The 22,437-nt window shown below is 37.6% G+C and overlaps 1 protein-coding gene across 2 annotated transcripts in view; it reads right to left on the minus strand.

The window, feature by feature from the left end:
* Nucleotides 1–22,437, minus strand: part of foxo3b (forkhead box O3b) — a 34,474-nt gene that overhangs the window by 8,147 nt on the left and 3,890 nt on the right. The window lies entirely within an intron of this gene.

A 22,437-nucleotide genomic window follows, 5' to 3' on the forward strand; every position in this document is an offset into this window, starting at 1 on the left:
TCAAAAGTTTGGATTCAGTAAGATATTTAATGTCTCTTATGCTCTACTTAAGTAAGAAGTAAAGAACAGTAATATTGTGAAATATTATTATTCAAAATAAGAGTTTTCTGTTTTAATATGTGACCCTGGACCACAAAATCAGTCATAAGTCGCATGGGTATATTTGTAGCAATAGCCAACAATACATTACATGGGTCAAAATTATCAATTTTTTTTATGCCAAAAATCATTAGGATATTAAGTAAAGATCATGTTCAATGAAGATATTTTGTAAATTTCCTACCATAAATATATAAAAATGTTTTTTTGTGAGTGGATATGCATTGCTAAGGACTTCATTTGGACAACTTTAAAGGCGATTTTCTCAATATTTTGATTTTTTTACACCCTCAGATTCCAATTTTTCAAATAGTTGTATTTAAGCCAAATAGATCCTATCCTAACAAACCATACATCAATGGAATGTGTATTTATTCAGCTTTCAGATTATGTATAAATCTCAATTTCAAAAAATGTACCCAGGGTTTTGTGGTCCAGGGTCACATATTTTAAAATCCAATTTATTCCTGTTATGGCAAAGATGAATTTTCAGCAGCCACTACTCCAGTCTTCAGTGTCACATGATCCTTCAGAAATTATTCTAATAGGCTGATTTGGTGAAACCCCCAAAATGATTTTGAAAACAGTTGTACTGCTTAATATTGTTGTAGAAACAGTGAAACTTTTTTAAAGAATTCTTTGGTGTAAAGTTATAAAGGTCTTTACCGTCACTTGTGATCAATTTAATGCATCCTTTGCTAAACAAAAGGTATTAATTTATTTTCTATACATTGCATATATATCTCATCTTCATTGTTGTTGTTACCAAAAAGCTCCTCATCAACAAACATTTCCTTTAGTAATTTCTTTGACTAGTTTAACACTGCCGCTGACACAGCAAAGGTGAAGACTCGAGAAAGGCACTTTATACACAAATGCAAGCATGCAAACATACACGGTCCAAGTACTCTGACCCGCACCCTCCTACTCTCGCCTCATCCCTTTCCCAGCTGCCTTGACTGCTGGAGAGAAAGAGAGAACATTCCATTCCATCCAACCAAAATGTGCGTTTTCCAGCCAGCACAGGACCTCTCTCCTTTTGTGTGTGTGTGTGTGAGAGAGAGAGAGAGAGAGAGAGAGAGAGAGTGAGAGAGTGTGTTTGTATATGAATCGACTGAAAACTAGTGGACTGCATGTGGAGTGGGGATCCAGTTCTCTCTGAAAGTACATTGTGTGTTTTCTGTTCTCTTTCCTCTGTTATTCTTATGTTACATTTGAGGTCCATATGTCCCAGTCAACCATATAAGATTTTTTTTTTTACACTAAAAGTACAAAACACATAAATTAAAGTCATTCGTGTTATTGTGAAGGTCATGCATGATTAACAAACTAGAAACAATTACATAACTGCATGCAAATCTATGGGAATGTTTATTCTTTCCCTTCAGAGTTTTACTGAGAACTAATAATTGGAGCACATGTTTCCAAAACACGAACAGTACAAAGCATCTTAGCATGTAAGAGTGCCTAAGCAGGGTATGTGTGTTGTGCACATTGCATAATGTGACATGTTCAAAGACCTCCTTGTTTATTCTGGAACTTCAGATCCAGGGGGTGGTGGCCTTCCCAGCCCACACTGTTTAGCCAATCACAGCATTTATATAAAGGCATACACAAACATGCACCATTGGTTAGTATGTGTCACCTGTGCTGTCCAGCAAACATACATGATCTCTCCTAACCTGTTTCCTCACATTTCAGCTGAGTATTTATAGCTTGCAAACACAAATATTCACATAAACATGCTCACTCTCTGACGTTTTAACACATTCAAGAGCTTGGCAACCGCTGTCTTTAACATGTCACTGCCACCAACTCATTGAGACGTCACAGCAATGCTTGAGTAGTAATACTATTAGGTGGCATAGAGTATCTTAGGACAGCATTATCTGTGTCTTGGGTACAGTTAGTCCTATTATCAGGCCTGTGTGCCAAAGAACCACAAATCCCATCCATTCAACTCTAAACAAACATAATGGAGATGGAAAATAAGAAAAAAGGAAGGAAGGGTGGTAGTGGTAAAGAAAAATAAGGATTTAAACCACTTTATTTATATATATATATATATATATATATATATATATATATATATATATATATATATATATATATATATATATATAAAAATTAACTTATAGCTAACATTTCTCATTTTAATTTAGTTTAATTGATGTAACAAAATAGCTAAAAAAAGAAATAAAATGAATAAAAACTATAAAGACATTAAAAAAATAATAAAAATTAAATAATAAAATACAAAAACAAAATAAAATTACTAAAACTTTAACCTAAGTTAAAATAAAGATGCACATTGTAAAAATAAAAAATAAATTCAAAATATTAATAACAACTATAATAGTATCTCAATGATAGTAAAATAACATTAGCTGTGTCCGAATTCAGAGGCTGCATCCTTCGAAATTCTAATTGAGCATTATTAAATGGGATGGTCTAGCTATGGAAAAACTGACATTTAAAAGTGTAATCTAGCATTTAAAAAAATATATATATATATTTTCTAGTCATCACTGGTGTGCAATGAATCTTGGGTTAGGCTAGGCTGTGATGGATCCGCCCGTTCTATCCTTCAGATAGGGAAAGAAGGACGCATTTGTAGGCCGCATTCAAAGGAGCCAGTTCAAATTGAGATAGACTTCGTCGTGCCGCTGTGATGCATTCGGCCTTCAAATGCAGCCTTTGAAGGATGCAGCCTCTGAAATGGGACACATCTACTGTTATATAATCACGTTAATATAAAAAAATATAAATATCACCATTCATGTATTTTTGTAATTAGAGAAAAAAAATTCTCAAATAATCAAAAAAAAACAAATTTTTATAATTTCTATATTAAAACCATGATCATTGACAAAAAGTATTCTGAAGTACAGAGTTTCAAAACCGCATTTAACCAATCCAGTGGAGAAGATTAAACACTCTCTCTAATCAGGAAGTACTAAATGTGCCCTTCCTGTCAGGTGGTGATGAATGACTGAGAGAATTGTCTGGACCACATCTAAAGCTTAGCTATTTAGGGTGATTGACTAAACAGGCTACGCAAAGTATAGAAATGTAAAAGTGGGGGAAAAAAAAAAAAAAAGGGAAAGTTGACTATCAAACCCATGAGAAATGTATGTCTGGCCATGGATGTTGAAGTTTATCCTCATAGTAAACTCCTCACACACGCATAAAATACACACAAGCATGTGTGACATTCCTTACAATGTGTGTCTATCATGTACTTCTCTCCACTGCTCAACTCGCTTCCCACATGTCCAAACTCTTGGTCCACACCCTGTTTGGCATCTCTCTTGGAATATGAAAGACCCACGACCTACTCAACAGATAAACAACACTGAACAGACATCAGCCATACATGTGATATTTTTAGCTGCAATTTGGAACACTGTGTCCCTTGATGTCCCAGGTTAACCTGGCCAAATTGATAGAGTAGGGACCTATTTATTCACGTCTTCACCAGACAGGTCTGCTAGTATAAGCTAAAATTCTTATTCCAATAGAGAGTGTTTTTTTCAGTAAAGCAATAAAACAAGCCCTCATGGCTCCAACAAATCTGTTCTCAATCATTGCTGTATTTGGTTCTCACTTTATCATTCCTGGAACCTGTTTGTCTAGCAAAATGCAAGCAGCATGTATTGAACACGTATTTGGATGACTACACCTGCTATATTTACCCCATTATAATTGCAGAGCTTGTGACATTTCAGTGAATAATTGGTTTCAAAGAGTTGCCTTTGTAAAATTGTCAAATGCACAGTATTGCGTGACACTGTTGGGATGATTCACTGACTGAATATCAGAAATGTAGAGTAACAAAGACTCATGTTTTCTTTATTTCTGCTCTAATATTCTCCTAATGAATTTGTTCATAGTGGCTGCTGTCGTTACATTACTGTGGCTCTCGGGAGTAACTGAAAACATCTTTATCAATGTTTGGCTCCGTCTCTATGTGAATGTTTGTCGCTCTTGTGCACATCTGGGCTGGATTTAAAAAAGGCACTGCTCTGTTTTATTTTTTTGCGGGTGTTTGTGTGTTTGAGAATGTGTATGCACTGCGGCTTTTCTAGCTAAGGGTGCAGCTTGCTCAAGGGGCAAGCCTGTGTTTCATTTGGTTTTACAATTTCATTGTATGCCTACATGAATTTCATGAATCGGTGTTAAAGTGAATTGCTGTTAAAGACTGGGTAATTAGCAATGTCTGAAATCACTCACTCATTCACTATTCAGTAGGGAGGCCTGTTTTACATTATTTACACATAAGTGAGACATAGAAACATGGTGCAATGCAAAATGCATTGCAGAATGTGTCCAAAAACAAGTCAAGATAACTCAAGATGACAAAGTCTCAATATGAATATCAGCTGTTTTACAATGGCTATGAATGTGGCTCATCCAGTCACAATTTATCTTTTGGTTTACGCTCCCCTTGCTTCAAATATGAATCTTTATTTTCTTTATTTCCATTTTTCATAACCTATATAATTTTATCAAGCTTTTGTCATATGGTCCCCTCGATTTGGATAACAGAAAATACAGCAGGTAAATGTGCATTGGCTGTACGCAATAAATCCTAGTGCATTATTTATAGGTGCCCTAGAATCAAAAATTGAATTTATCTTGGCATAGTTGAATAACAAGTGTTCAGTACATGGAAAAGACATACATTGAGTTTCAAACTCCATTGCTTCCTCCTTCTTATGTAAATCTCATTTGTTTAAAAGACCTCCGGAAAACAGGCGAATCTCAACATAACACTGATTGTTACGTAACAGTCGGGATCATTAATATGTACGACCCCAATATTTGCATATGCCAGCTCATGTTCAAAGCATTACACAAGGGCAGGACGTCTGGATGTGCACAGCTGAATCAACAGACTAGGTAAGCAAACAAGAACAACAGCGAAAAATGGCAGCTGGAGCGATAATAACTGACATGATCCATGATTACATGATATTTTTAGTGATATTGTAAATTGTCTTTCTAAATGTTTCGTTAGCATGTTGCTAATGTACTGTTAAATGTGGTTAAAGTTACCATCGTTTATTACTGTATTCGCGGAGACAAGAGCCGTCGTTATTTTCATTATTAAACACTTGCAGTCTGTATAAACACAACTTCATTCTTTATAAATCTCTCCAACATTGTGTAATGTTATCTTTAGCCACGGAGCACAGCCTCAAACTCATTCAGAATCAAATGTAAACATCCAAATAAATACTATACTCACATGATCCGACGCATGCACGCAGTATGCATGACGAACATCTTGTAAAGATCCATTAGAGGGTTATATTAGCTGTGTGAACTTTGTTTATGCACTGTATAACTGCACTTATAGTCGAGAGCTCGGGAGGGCAGGGAGCGCGAGATTTAAAGGGGCCGCGCAGCCTGAATCGGCGCATAGTTAATGATGCCCCAAAATAGGCAGTTAAAAAAATGATTTAAAAACAATCTATGGGGTATTTTGAGCTGAAACTTCACAGACACATTCAGGGGACACCTTAGACTTATATTACATATTTTGAAAAGACATTCTACGGCACCTTTATATAAAATATGTATATAACAATATAGAAAATTAAGTTGTTTATTCAGAATTCACAATAAAGTAGCTGAAATAGGGAGCAATTTCATATGCAATTTAAGTGACTGTTTTTGAGCAAATATACCCTGACCTCAACTTTAGCCCATTAAACATAATGGGAGGCACTTTTATATTGTGTGTCTGTGTGTAAGCATATGCTTGTGTTGAAATATTTGCGTAGAAACTTGCATTTTACTTTGCTGAGCTCTGCAGAGTATGGAGAGCCAGCACCCCCACATACATTTTCCTGCAAAAACTAGATAACAACAAGGCAGCACGTCTTTATCGCACCTCTACATGCAGCACTATTGAATGTCACTGTATGACTATCGTTTACAGTAACTCCTGCACTACAAGGACGTATAATTCATGAGGGTCTCAACGGACCTAAAAAAGGAGACAAAGAAATTAGCGTTGCAGCAGAGCGTGTCCCAGTGTTTTCTGCTGTACCAGCAATTTTCAACTCCCCTCCCCTCCCCCTCCCCTAGTTCCTGCTGCCTTGACTTTTGGGCCACATGATTTCCTGTTTCTGCTGATGTGACACACACAAACAAAAATACACTCAGCGTGTTGCACGTGCATATATGCGCACATTGTGTCACGCACAGATCTGGACAGCAATGCTCGGTCTTGTTCAAAATGATTGTTCTGTGACCAGGTGACCTACTTCTGAGTTATATCACACATGCACACAGTCAGCTGGGGATAATCTCATGAGAGTTTTACCCACAAGTAACAAATATCAATCTAAATAATGTAGGAATCCACTCCTTTGGCTCTTATACCAATTGAGCTTTTGCTTTGCTTGCAGTTTTGAAGCATCTGTACAGCTCTATGCATGTGTTTGATAGCGATAGTGAGGGTAAAGGGGAAGGACGATATCATTGGTTGATGCAATGTGACTTCGGATAAGGTGACAAGTTCATGTTCTCTGTGTAAACTGTGTAGTCTGAGTTGATCTCTGAGTTGACAAAAATAAAATAAATATACATATATAATATATTAGAAAATGTAAAGATCACATGACCAGCTAAATATTACATACTTGATCTCGATAACCCTGTTTTACTGGGCAATTTCACTCGCAGATAAATGAAGAAAAGACCACCTCGACATAAACAAAAAATGCTGAGTGCACCTTTAACTTCTTTAATATTGAAAACAGTCAAGAGCGCTGCCTGCTAATGTCTTCCTTCAAAATAAACCAGGCTGATTAGATGATTAAGGATGGGGTCACTTTGGCTGTGTACATGTGTTTGGATAAATAGGAGATTACAGTTCTAAACATAGAAATATTGAGACGTGCAGGAATACGCATAACATCAGCTTCAGTCTCTGTGCTTTTCCCTTACTCGTTTGCTCTTTTGCTTTCTCGTCTATACACTGTAACCAGAAAAGGCTACAAGAAAAGCTTTTTACATCATGGTTTTTGTCCCAAGTCTATCACACACCAGTTGAGTTGAACAAAAAACCCAACAACAACTCAATAAACAAAAACAAACAAACAAGGGCATGTTTTCTTGTGCTGGGTCGGTGTCTGTGTGTCTGGGACACGGCTGGTTTAAACAGCACAGTCCCTTCTCTGTGTAACTGGCTTAGGAGGCTTCGATCTGTCACTTATTCGTTCATCTCCCTTTCTTTCTTCATGTCTCTTTGTTCTGGTTCTCTGAGGCACACGAGCTTTAACCACACGCTGCAGCTCCCCATCATGACGAAACACACTGAAACACATCTCACGGACATGTCCTCTGAGCTATGTCTGTCTATTGATTTTCCCCCTCCCCCTCCACACTTTCTCTCTCGCCCTCACATTTGCCTTTCACAGAGATATATGACAATCCCCTGCGCCGTATTCAAGGGGTCAAGGTTTGCCTGGTTAGCGTGGTCCTCTTAACCCCTTCTGGTAGATGTCAGAATTACACAATCTGCCTGCAAAAAAAAGCCTTTTTTCGCTGTCAGCCATTTAAAAGTAGTTACATATTCTAACACATTATGACTAGGGCTTCGATTACGATTCCGATTCGATATCGATTATTTTGGATGTAGTATTTCAGTTACAGTACATGGCAAATTTTCTAGAGGAAAAAAATCTCTCAACTAATGCTGTAAACTACACATAGGAGTCAGTTGGTACAACTATAATAATATTGAAGGTTAAATTAACTTATTTATATACAAACACTTAAATTACACTCAATTATGTTTTTATTATAAATATAGTTTAGAATTACATAATCATATTTCTACTCCAATTCATTTTTTTGAAATATAAACATTTAAATCATGGCTGTCATAACCGATTTATTCAAACATGCATTAAATATTGAAGAAAATTAAAAATAATAATGACTATGTAATGGTGCATAGCTATATTTATCAGAATGTTGCTTTCTAGTGTACACTTTTCTAGCTAATGAGTTTATGGTCACTGAATATTTTTTTCGGTGTGTATATATATATATATATATATATATATATATATATATATATATATTTTTTTTTTTTTTTTAATTTTTTTTTTCCAACTTTTTAATATATATATATATATATATATATATATATATTTATTTTTCAATCAACTTCTTTTATGTTATAGCTTATACTAGGTATTACAGACCTCCTTGGCATCAGTGTGTCTGTAAATTTGTAAATAAGCACAGTTTTACAGGTGCGGATAATAGCAATAGGTTTAGCCATAACCACTTAGCTGTCCTACAGACCTTTGCCCTTAACTTCATTAGTGAATCACAGGTCTGGTCTCACTCTTAGACCTCACTTCCACAACCATCGAGAGCTCTTTCTCCAACTATTTCCTGTTCCAGAGATCATATACAGTATGGGCAGGGGCCCCAAAATGTACTGAGACCATACTAAAGATCACCTTGGGACCAGTTTGGTAAGTGCCACTTAAGTGTCTAAATACTTAATTTTTTTTTTTTTTTTTACCCATATTATTATCTGATCTGTTCAATGTGATATGCCTATATTGCATTAAAACACAGGTGTCAGAATTACGATGACTAAGGGCATAATTAGTTCTAAGATTCCAAAGCAAGCCACAGTTCCAAGAAAACAGCTTGAGGTAATTTCAGCTTATTGTGGATAGGAACGCATATCTCTGAATCTTAAAGGCCATTGGTGAAGTCCTTGATAGTAGATTGTCTCAAAAGTGGGACATTTGGGTTTTTTCCTCCTCCTCCTCCGTTCTTTCTCCCTTCTGCCATTTTGACTGGCTGACTCCTGTAAAGGGCTTTTCTCTAGTGGAACCCAGAACAAAAGCCTTCCAGTAACAACTCATCTACTGCGCTGAACTTTCTGGCACAGCTCCAGTGCATTCACACGCTCTCCGGCAAATTGGACTCTTTCCAGAATCATTACACACACACGCACACTCATAGTTGAACTGGGCCTCTCTCTGGAATTAAAAAAGAACTCTAGGAGAGAGCTTTGGAACTCAACACAATCAAGACATATGCGAGTGAGCATATAGCACTGGTTTCCATCCACTAAAGAACACTGATACACAAGCAGGGTGCCAATCCAGAGGCTTAATCTCACCATGAAACCACTTTTGCAAAAGGTCCGTGCAGTAATCCCACCAGAAACTTAGCGAGAATGGGGGATGGAGTGGCAAAAAGTGCTGACAAGTTCTTCGGTTGAGGATTGGATAGTACAACTCTGAGACAACTTGAAAAACCTGCATAGCAACCTTCTTTCTGACTTGTCTGTAACGTACACCCACACCCACACCCACACACACACACACACACACGTCTACTCAATCACTCATCTCATCCTCCCTGAAATAAAATACCTATATTTATTAAATGTCTTAACTGAATTTAAACTAACCTCTGACACAGCTGTTGACGTGACTGCTCATGTATACTTTCAAAATCAGCTTTGCTTTTCTTGTATCAAAAATGCTAACGCTTTTTCACCCACAGCAGTGACTAAGGTTATAATTTGCAGTTTTAAATAGTCATCAGAAAAGGGAAGTAAAGTTATGTTCTATTTTTATTTGCAGACATACAGAAATGGTGGTCAGATCACGAGATGAGGCGAAAAAACCAACAGAGGTGTGCAGGATGTTTACTCTTTGGTTCCTCTTCATCCATCTACTGGAATCGTGTGTGCTTATTCTTAAGATATGGCTGTCAGCTGACACTTTTTTAAACTCTCTACTTGTGTTTCAAGGTGTCAACGAAACTCCTGTTTAAACACATATGGAAAGTATGCAGTAAATATTTGATTAAATTGTTCCCTGATTAAATATATAAAATCATAGACATGTCCACATATGGATTGATGGATGGATGTGACAGACAGATGGATGTCTATGACAGATAGATACACAGAATGATAGACAGAACGATGGATGTACGGATGGAATGACAGACAGACGTTTTTCTATATTCAGTAAGGCAGAGTATATAGTCTGGTATATAAGTTTGTAAAAAGTAACTGGATCACAAATGTCTGCTAACAGTGTGTGTCTAGACACATTGCTGAGCTGTGCATATGGGCTGTATGAAATCTGGGTAAAGACCTTGTGCATTCAGTCTGCCTAACAACAGTGATTCATAATTCATTGAAGTGTAGAATGTGCCCACCAGGCTTTTAGTAATTTTGCACTTGGGTACGTGCGCATGTATAAGTGTGTGCCTGCTCACTGTAAAATGCACAGACAGAGATGCTCAGGAGACTCTTTGTCCGATCTTTTCGCTCTCTCTGTCTAGACATCCAGCGTCTGGAGATAGAGAGTTGATGTTTTCGTCTCTGTGCCAGGTTGACTAGCACATGTGCGTGTGTGCAGTGGGAGCTTTTTAGAGGGGACAGTTATTCACTGCGGGTAAGCTTAGCAGCTCAACAGACTTTCTGTGCTTTTTGTGGCACGCCTTAAGGACTTGAGCTAAATTCCTGGCCATGCCAGAGGGAAGTGCTTGAGAAGTACATGGGGCACTCTCAGGGCACAGTCGTTAAAGGCAGATACAGAAGTGTAGCTTTGGACAACGCTCAAAGCCTGATTTTCCCTTCTCTGGCATTCCATTTCACTCTCATTTTCACTATAAATCCACTTCCTTCGAAAACACTACAGCTTTCCAAGTCGGGCTGCCAATGGTACGTCTAGTTAAAAAAACAGCGAGAAGCACTGAATGGCACAGACTGATGTTTGCATCCTCGTGTATTTATATGTAGCGGTTTGGGCCAAAGTTGGTTCAGAGGTTGTGTCATAGTAACCGGCCATTGTTGACGTTCTCTGTGGCAGCAAAGTTCTTTTTACAGGATTAAAAGAGCAACTGAGGCCACGAAATGCAAATCTGTTTGGCATTACAGTACATTCAGAAAAGTTGTTCAAAATGTTTGTCACTAATCTGAGACTAAACACTAATGCGTTTAGTGTTGTTAATGCGCAGACTGGATAGAAGAGGCCTCACAGTCTACTCCTCACTCTGTCCTCTCCTTCTCTCCCTCCCCCTCCGCTCTGAAACTCTGAAAGAGAAAGCTGGAGGACTGCCAGAGTACGCGACCGCACGGTACACACACACGAACACACCATGCAGCACAGCTACACACTGACCTACATATGCTTCCACTGCGCTGATTGAGTGCCCCACTGAACCTTCGAGCCAATCGCAAACAGGGGAGGAGTACAAGTCAACCAATAGCACTCCTCACCCTTAGCACAAGCTCTTACAGTCTCTATACAATTTTAGAGGTAAAGCAGGAACATAAATGCCCGCCAAGAATGGAAATTATATATGACTACTTTTTTTTCAGCCTTTGCATGAGATTTTACTATTTCAGAAATCTTAAACCAGGGTCTGTGCTGGGTTTTGTTTGTCTAAATGATGGGGTACCCGACTGATGTTAAATTTGCCTGTTCACCACTGAGGCGAAACCTTAGTTGACCATGAAGAGGGTAGTATTGGCCAATCAAATATACACTCAGTATGCACTAACACACACAAAGAAATACGAACTCCTGTATAAACGTACTTGCTCCCACACACATTCAACAGACACCAAAGCAGGGTCATCAGGAGGTCATAAGAAAAAAAAAAAAAAAAGTTTAATTTTTACAAGTGATACATTTTCTAATGTAAAATATATTTATTACATTAAAATAATTAATCATGATTAATCAGATTTAGTTTTAGTTTTTTTGTGAAAAGGGAAAGTTTTTTTTTTCAGTGTGATTGAGTTGTGTGTGCAAGAATATACATAATTTTGATTTTTAAAAAAAAAAAAATCAAAGCACTTTCTTCATTCTCTTTTTTATCTTGGCTGTTTTTATCTGCAAGACTGTTTTATCTCCTTTTAGTCTTTCCCTGACTCTCTCCACCTCTTTTTTTTTTTTTTTTCATTGTGTCATTTCTCTCTGCATTAAGCAATCTGGTGTGATGCATGGTGTGATAGTGAAGCTGATGTAACCACACAGCAGATTACACTATGATCCTTAGTTTAATCTCTACTCGCTCTCTGTATGCACACTCTGTATGTGTACATACACACACTGTACACTAAGTCAGCTCATATGACCAGCCACCTGACTAAGCCTCAAGTTTAGAGAGACTAATCCACACACTGCATATCACACCACTGAAAAATTGTCTTTACAACGCATACTGTATACGACATGCCTATATTAAACACCAATCTTGTACAAAATAACATTAGTATATTAACCAGAGGTTGTAAGTGTCTTCAGATGAACATTTGCAATTCAGCATAACGCTGTTTGTCAGAAACCCTGGCTCTTCCAAGCCTTTGTGTTCTCCTGGTAAAACCTTGGATCCCGCTGCACAGCTGCAGGAAGAGGGAAAAAAATGGAAGGGAGCAAAAAGCTGGGTGGAAGAAAAGGAAAAGTAAAACAAACAGGGGGAAGAAGTGGGGAGAGGAGAGACAGGAAAGGCACACTAACCCATATTTACTGTGAAGCGCTGGGAGGGAAGAAAAGCTGTGGGGAAAGGCAACGACTTTACCAATCATTCAGACCAATAATACACGCACTTGTGTATGTGTGGCACTGATACTGCAAATGCTAACACACGACAGCGTCATATTCTCACTCGCATATGTGCAAATCAATCAGTCTAAAAGCCCTTTCAGTCGAGCGGTGATGTCATCCACAGCTAGATCATCAGCAATCCTCTCCCACTGGACCAGTCTCTATCTATCCGTCTGTCTCTACTTCTCTCTCTATTTTCCTTTTCCCTTTCTTTTTTATATCTGAAGAGTGCACAATGTGGATTGTAGATATTGCACTTCAGTTTACAATACCAAAACTTTGCATACCCAACCCACTGGGTTTACACCACAGCACCACAGCGCTCTGACCAGAGTTGTTGTTGTACAGTTTCACTGTATCCAAGTAGCACAAACAGTGTGGTTATTTTATTTTCACTTGGACCTATGGAAATAAGATCAAGATGGTGAACCATAAACACACAACATTCAGCCAGAAGTAAACATTAACCACTTAAATTAGCAACTGTAGCAATGTCAACCTCTCAATAAAAAAGTTCATTCACAGCTTTCATACACTGTTGTATAATAAGTCGTTTGTATTCAAAGTAACCTTGAGACTGTATGATTCCTCAAGGTTTACACACAACATGGGAAAGTGTAACCTCGCACCCCAACCTACCCAATCACAGTAATCTGAGAGAAAGAGAAGGAGGGAAACTCAGATATAAAAAAAGGAAGAGAGAGAAGGCGAGGGGCCCCTTTTTCTGGTACCCCATGTAACCCCTTATTGGGCCTCTAAACAGAAAGAAATAAGAAGCAGAAAACGAAGAGGACACTGTAACACCAAAGATGCACAGAAAAGTTCCTTTCATAGACAAGATCCTTTAAGTAATAATAATAATAATAATAATAATAATAATAATAATTATTATATATATATAAATATATATTTATATATATATTTGTGTGTGTGTGTGTGTCGAAACCCTACTTAGAGGTTGTTCCACATTATTAAGCAACTCATAGTTTTCACGCAATATGAGGAGGAAGAAAGATCTTTCTGAAGCTGAAAAGCATGAAATGGTGCAATGCTGTGCAAAAGGCACGAAAACAACTAATATTGTATGAAAACTGAATGGAGATTATCGAATTATCATAAGATTTGTGAGTGATTTAGAGCACAGCAGAACTCGGTCAGATAAAGGCTTATTAATGAAAGTTCCTGTCAAAAAAATTAAATAAAAAATTTTCCAAGATATGTGGAGTTGAAATTCAATGCACTATGCACTATCCTATGCTGCAAAAAAAAACACCACAGCAATAAAACTGTTTGAAAATGTATTTCTACTCCCACTGTAAATGTTTCTCTTTGTGAGGTTTGGTTAATGGTGGCTCATGGTCCAAAAGTTTGTGTAATAAATTCTGTTGAAACAAATAAAATCTTTCTTTTTTAATCTACTTTTTGTAATGTCTATTTGATTCTTTACATAAAAATTATCTTTTGGGGATAATTTCTCAGCACTAATTAGATTAATTAATCGCCACATCATGTAATTGTAAAATGTGTGTGTATGTATGTGTGTGTGTGTGTGTGTGTGTGTGTGTGTGTGTGTGTGTGTGTGTGTGTGTGTGTGTGTGTGTGTGTGTGTGCACAAAAACAGTTCACGCTATATTACTGCATATGGTCACTCAACCGCACATGCTTTTATCCACACACAAAAAAGAAAAGCCCTATCTTTGAAGCATATGAGCAAGGAAATGCTTTACTGTTCCCAGAAAAGGGGTGTGTGCATGTGTCTGTGCCCATTTGCCTTTGTGCATGTCAAAAGCATCAAAACACACCACGGGAACAAGAGAAACAAGAAGAAACAGACTTAGGGCCTCTTAACTACTCCTTAAAAACAAAGGGGGTGTCATAAGGGTATATGAATATACAGCAGATTGTGTAAACTCTGTGAACCCTGCATGCTTGGTTGGCGGCATTCAGAGAGTGAGACTGTTTGCGAGTGCAGTCAATGAAGAGCATGTTTACTCATTAAACCCTGTGACTCTTCATGACACTCAAGCACACTATAACTATACACTACTGTTCAAAAGCTTGGGGGCAGTAAGATTCTTTAATGTTTTTAAAGGTGCCCTAGATTCAAAAATTGAATTTACCTCGGCATAGTTAAATAACAAGAGTTCAGTACATGGAAAAGACATACAGTGAGTCTCAAACTCCATTGTTTCTTCCTTCTTATATAAATCTCATTTGTTTTAAAGACCTCCGAAGAACAGGCGAATCTCAATATAACACCGACTGTTACGTAACAGTCGGGGTGTATGCCCTCAATATTTGCATATACCAGCCAATGTTCCCAACATTATGAAAGGCATTACACAAGGGCAGGCAGTATTAATGTCTGGATCTGTGCACAGCTGAATCATCAGACTAGGTAAGCAAGCAAGGACAATAGCGAAAAATGGCTGATGGAGCAATAATAACTGACATGATCCATGATATCATGATATTTTTAGTGATATTTGTAAATTGTCTTTCTAAATGTTTCGTTAGCATGTTGCTAATGTACTGTTAAATGTGGTTAAAGTTACCATCGTTTCTTACTGTATTCACGGAGACAAGAGAGCCATTGCTATTTTCATTTTTAAACACTTGCAGTCTGTATAATGCATAAACACAACTCCATTCTTTATAAATCTCTCCAACAGTGTAGCATTAGCCGTTAGCCACGGAGCACTATCAAACTCATTCAGAATCAATGTAAACATCAAAATAAACACTGTACTTACGCGATTAGACATGCTGCATGATCCATTTTGAGGGTTATATTAGCTGTGTGAACTTTTTTTTATGTTGTTTAAGGCAAGCGCAAGCTCTTGGGGCGTGGAGCACGAGAATTAAAGGGCCACACGCCCTGAATCGGCTCATTTCTAATTATGCCCCAAAATAGGCAGTTAAAAAAATTAATTAAAAAAAATCTATGGGGTATTTTGAGCTTCACAGACACATTCAGGGGACACCTTAGACTTATATTACATCTTTTAAAAAAAGTTATAGGGCACCTTTAAAATAAGTCTATTTTACTCCCCAAGTCTGCATTTATTTAATGAAAAATATAGTAAAAAGTTGTGATAATAATGTGTATCATTGTGAAATATTATTCCAATTTAATATAACCATTTACTATTTTAATATATTTTAAAATATTATTTATTCAAGTGATGGAAAAGCTGACTTTTCTGCATCCATTACTCCAGCTTTCAGTGTCACATGATCCTTCAGAAACCTTTCTAATATGCTGATTTGGTGCTCCAGAAACATTTATTTTTATTATCAATGTTGAAACCAGTTGTGCTGCTTAATATTTTTATAGAAACCATGATACATTTCTTTTATGATTCTATCATGCATAGAAAATTCAAAGGACAAAATTATATTAGTACTGAAATAAATGGATTGCTTAATTTTTTGATTCTGTGCTTAAAAGCTTAAAAAAGCTACATTAAAATACTGCAAGTCTTTCTTCTTCGAGTCATTGTTAATCACTATGTGTCCTGTAGTGAAATTTCAAACATGTGATGCATTGTGATTCTTGTGTGGATGTGTAAATACACATTTTGAATTATAAAATATACAATAACCAAAATATTCATAATTTCAAATCCCTATTTTTTGTGTATCAATCCAAAATCAGTTACTTCTACCATCCATCATGTTTATGTTATGGTGTACCGGACCTACTGTACACTGACTAGGTTGAAACTTTTTTTTTTTTTAAAGAGAGGTAATGATTGGAATATGCAAAGACAGAGATAGAGAATGATCTTTTCTGAGAATGTGAAATGCAAAAGAAGAACAAATGAGAGATAGACAAATACAGACAAACAGAGCAAGCAACGTGTCAGTGATGGCAGTCTGAGTAAGAAAGCACACGAGATGCCCAAGAGCTGTGGAGCGATTTCATGCCCCCATAAACACTGTAGCACACATGGGAGAATATATATAGAGAGAGAGATGGGAGAGGAGGGCAGACAGAGGTAAACGGGACAAAACTGTGCGAATCTAACTAAAAATACAGACAACATTAGTTAGAGATTAGAACGGCTGTGTTCAAATGCGTGCCAAAAGGCATGTGCCACATTATTTCTGCCCATAATGTTCCTGATATACTGCTTCCTCACTCTGACTGAGCTGGCTGATAACAAACTGCTGATGTGTCCAGCAGCTGGAGCCGTTGCAGACTTTACTGCTAAGTCAGCGCTTTGGCCCCATTCAGCTTGATCCACTGGCCTCCACTGACATCCATATCACCAGAACTGACCCAGGGGCAGGTTAAAGACAGGTGTGTAAACACTGAAGGTGCAGTGAAAAGAGATAAGCCTCCACTGATAGCATGCAAGGCAATGAACTCTTAAAACAGATAATAGGCCTGTGTTGACCTCACCACCTGTGGAACATCTGATTGGCCTGTTATTTAGAACACACTGTATTGATAAGAGGTGTTAGTTTGGTGCAATATGACTAACTGTACTGTTCACAGCAGTTCTTGGAAAAGACTTTAACTTTAAGACCAATGCGGATTGAGAAACATTCAGACAAAGAGATATTTAGTGAGCAATCCAAAAGCCGCAGTGATGAGGGAAAAAAATCCCTAAGATTTTAGGTGGAAACTACCTACAGTAGAGATTTCACAATGGGCGGACATACTCTGTGATTGTTGTGAGGATAAATGAAAACTTTCAACCTGAAAGTCATTTGATGGCTACTCAAACCTGTAGCTCTGTAAAGTTTCCGAAACTTTTGACTAAAGTGTCATGTGTCACGTAGCCTATTTATTGGACCCGTAAAATGTTGCCCTGGGTTCCAGTGATTTAAGTTTATGGCTCTTTCAGATACACAAGGCATCGTAAATTTGACTACCAAATTCACTGTGTGCATGTGGCCGCTGTGGTGTTATGTCACAGAAAATAAATTTGCTTAGTCAAGGAGGATCTGAAAGCCTTACATCATCACAGAAGCATATTTAAACACCTGCTTCACAATCGAAACAGGAACCGCCACACTCGATCCACCATAATCTGTGTTTATCAATCCAATCTTTTGTCTAATCAAAAGTCGACACATACACTCCTACGTACAAGCACCAAAATAGACCCTATGCGTCACCAGAACCAGGCTAATAATCGCCCACTCCTGTCTGACAACGTTTGTCTGTTATCATTCAAAGGGATGATGCATGAGATCACTGACAAACTACTTTGCTAAAACTATCATTTCCCTATGTTCACTGCAATAATCATTCGCTACAAAGCCGCATCTACTCTCATTACTGCTGGCTTTGTCTGGCCAAAAGCTCCTGACATAGAAATCTAGCTTTATTTTACTTAATTAAAGTATAAACAAGAACAATTTATCTGCACTGTGGCAGGCAGACATGCGTAATTAGAAATGACGGGTTGGGAACAAAACAAATTAAACTTTCAAAAAGCTCAGGTCAGAGCTGCATTAAGACTACATTAAGGGCATGGAAAAGGTGGGAAGAAGCACAGGCAAATGTCTTTACCACAGCAGCATATGTGCTTCTAACATGCCGCTGTAAATGCTGCCCCATCAGGAAGTCTGCGTTTTAATCAAATGTTTTTAAATATGAAAATATCTGCTGGGTGAGGGGGGGAAGTGCATACTATATGTAGGAGTTAAATGGAGCGATGTTGGTTGAATCTGTAAAGGGAAGCATAATGTATAAGTGCTTACACCTTATCAGAAAACCTTTCCGACTATGTTTTTACACGTATACAGGGCATTGGATAAAGTGTGTGTGACGTAAATTTCATTATCTACTTAGTATGCACACATACATAGCCAGATTTTTCTAACTGCACTTACTTTGTATGCTCAGCTCTCATATGCCTTAAATTGTTTTGCACTAATTAGTTTGTCCAAGAGGTGGGAACACTGCCCCAGCCCAATGTTTCACAGAACAACAACGTAAAACTACTAAAGGAACTTCTGGAACTTCTGCAAATTCTGGAACGAAATAGCGCAGACACTGGACAAGAACAAAACTTTGTAGTGTGCATGTGTCAAGGGGATGTTCATGCACACTATTAAATGGATTATACTATAAAAGGCTATACATTTGGCATAGCAAAACATCTACGACCCCAGTGACACCCACTTCAAGACCTCTCACACACCTAAACATGACCAGGCATGTATAAAAATCACTAAACATCAACATTTAGATATGTCAAACAAAACAGTGACTGTATATGAGTTAACAGTCATAGCAGTTACAAAATGTCGGCACATACCTCCTACACATTTTTGTAAACACTCTTTAAAAGTTAGCATGACATGAACATCTACCGGTTTTCTAAATAATGGTTTCACTGTTTACAGGACTTCTCCAATCATTTAGTCTTCTTAAAGGGGGCATATCATGAAAATCGTGACTTTTTCCCACGTTTAAGTGCTATAATCATGTCCTCGGTGCATCTACCATCCCAGAAAACATGAAAAAGGACAACCCAGTAACTTTTGTTTTGGTAAGCCTTTCTCTGCACGCTTGTGAGAAAACGAGCCGCTCAGATTTAGCTCCCCTAGTGACATAGGAAGGGGATCTTATTATAAAATTACCGCCCCTTAATTTGCACGTTTCCACCCATGACGCAGCCATTTTGTTTTCGCAAGTGACAACGGTGTACCAGTTCTAACGCCATGGCAAAAGTTCAAGCAAAGCATGCTAACTGTTCTGTCATTGGCTGCACAGAACATTATTTAGTCAGCCATGTTGTGCTGCTTTAGAGAAGAGGAAGAGCTGTTGTAGTAGAGTGTTGTTTACCATGCCGTCATTTTACGCCATACTTCTTCACAAATGAGGGTAAATTCAACGCTGGATTTGCACAAAAGATTAACATGATGACACATGATAGTTGATGAGTTGAATCAACTCCACAGCAACTACATATATTTATCCACTAACCGTTCAGAATCAGAAACATCCAGATGCATTTTAAAAGTTGTAACTTCTCTCCATCGGTGTCTGACTCTGTTTTGAACAATGTAAGGCTGAATACCGTTACTGGCAATTGTCATTTTGGCTGCGTGAGATTCTCCAGCTTTGTTGTTGTTGAGCAACCGAAGCATGAGCTGTTAAAGCTCCGCCCTCTTTTGGAAAGTTGGCCGGGAGCAGCAGCTCATTTGCATTTAAAGGGACAAACACAAAAACAGCGTGTTTTTGCTCACACTCAAATAGAGGCAAATTTGACAAGCTATAATAAATGATCTGTGGGGTATTTTGAGCTGAAATTTCACAGACACATTCTGGGGACACCACATCTTGTGAAAAGGGGCATAATAGGTCCCCTTAAAACTCCAACCCACAAGCTTGCATTTATCTGCCTTAACTTTTGAGTGCAACGCTCACATCTCAAAATCCAAATAAATAACCAATACAAAGAACCAAGTCCCCACCCTACATTTTTTCTTTTTCGGTAATCCATTACACTCGGATGTACGTCATAATACAGAAGAAAAGATCTGTTGTTACTTCTGTTTCATTGCAACTTTAAAGATGCAGATATAACGTATAGCACTTCTAGGAGTACAATTTTGCACGTATTATGTGCGTATATAACATTAATGTTGCATTTGTTTACCCCACCCTCTTGACAATAAACAGATTACAGGAAACACTTAAAATAGCCCACCTACATCCTGGAACTGTGCCGAGTGAAATTCGGCGAATACAGACCCTTTGGAGGGTGACCGGATTGCTTTCATCACTGTGACTGAAACATTTCAATTGGGCCTAGAGTGGCAGCTCAGCATATTAAGTGTTCCAGGAACAAGAATGGTGCAACACGTTATAGTAGTAGCTTGTTCTTTTTAAGTTACATAATCTGATTATATTTCAGATGTGAGATAAACAGCAGGGTTACACAAGGTACTAACATTGCAAAGAGGATAGAAACAAGCGTGTGGTGGACAAAATTACAAGTTTAAAAGCAGTGAGCTGGCAAATGTTGCATGTGTGTGCTCCTTAAGAGATGTCTCTTAAAAATTAATAAAAATGACCTGAATTAATGCTTGAAGAAGTGAATAATTTAAAGGCTGGCTTTTTTCAAGAGTAGAGTATATCATTTGGCACTAGAAGCATGATCTGGCACTGCAGGAACTCATTGTGAAGGAAAACGATAAATCGATAAAATCTCATCACTTGTACACCTGCAAAAGAAACCTTGAAGATTAATCTAACATTTTCAAACACATTCTAGACTTAATTCACATCCACACCCGATTGTATAACCAGATCATTAAAGAAACACACAGCATTATCCTGTAACATTCAGTGCAGAGAGTAAAGGTGGGTGCTGTAATGTCAACTATGCTTTAACAGTCACACCCTCCCTCTCCCCTGCGCAGTAACAACAGTATGTTCAAGAGAAACAAAGGATCTTCTTTATGAGATCACATGTCATCCAAACCCTCTCATTAAAACAGAGAGGACCAGTGACCTGGTAGCCATAGTGATGCAGCTTCTTGTCATTTTCGCACCTGTGCTTGGCCATTCCAGCCATTGTGTTTGAATAAGACATCTTTCGACTATTTTCATTGCTCATTCTGTTTCTTAATTTAACTTATTTTCTGGGTTCTTTCTCCTTTTTGTTGTATCCAATGGTTTTTGATTGGATGGAGGCAGATCTGTATGTGAACTTGCTATCTTGTTAAAAAAAAAAAAAAAAAAAGGATGGGTTTAAGTGGACCAAATGATTGGAGAAGTCCGGCATATGTCACCAGAGAGAAGTTGTTTTACTGGAAGATTCAAAATAAAAAAAAAAAAAAAAAAAGAGAAAGATCTGAATGAATGAATTGTGCACATTAATTTCATTAAAGGATTAGTTCACTTCAGAATTAAAATTTCCTGATAATTTACTCACCCCCTTTTTTAATTTTTCAGTCGAAAAGAAATTGAGGTTTTTGAGAAAAAAAATTCCAGGATTTTTCTCCATATAGTGGACTTCAACAGCTACCAATGGGTTGCAGGTCCAAATTTCAGTTTCAAAGGGCTCTACACAATCCCAGATGAGGAATAAAGGTCTTATCTAGCGAACAATTGGTCATTTTCTAAAAAAAGTTAAAAAATGATATACTTTTTAACCACAAATGCTCATCTTGCACTAGCTCTACAATGCACCACGCATTACGTAATCACATTATAAAGGTCACGCGTGATGTAGGAGGAAGTACCGGAAGTCCTCCAACTTCTCCAAAATCCATTTGTGGTTTAAAAGTATATCATTTTTATTTATTTATTTTAGAAAATGACCCTTATTCCTCAGCTGGGATCAGCATGGGAGCCATTTGAAGCTGTATTGAAAATGCGATTTGGACCTTCAACCTGTTGGTAGCTGTTGAACACCACTAAATGGAGAAAAATCCTGGAATGTTTTCCTCAAAAACCTTAATTTCTTTTTGACTAAAGAAAGAAAGACATAAACATCTTGGATGAGATGGGGGTGAGTAAATTATCAGGAAATTTTAATTCTGAAATAAACTAATCCATTAAGAAACTTAAAATCAATTAGAATCTAGATGGGGTGAATTTTTTCACATATCAGAAATGGCTGCAGGTACTTGCTACTCATCCTAATAGAGACCGGGGGAGGTGTGTTTATTAGCGTGTATAGTATTTGATCATAAAACATGTTAGACTGACAGATAGTGTTTTGCATAGCAGTTTGAGAAATTT

Source organism: Megalobrama amblycephala, linkage group LG11 (genome assembly GCF_018812025.1).
Source record: "Megalobrama amblycephala isolate DHTTF-2021 linkage group LG11, ASM1881202v1, whole genome shotgun sequence".
Lineage (NCBI taxonomy): Eukaryota > Metazoa > Chordata > Actinopteri > Cypriniformes > Xenocyprididae > Megalobrama > Megalobrama amblycephala.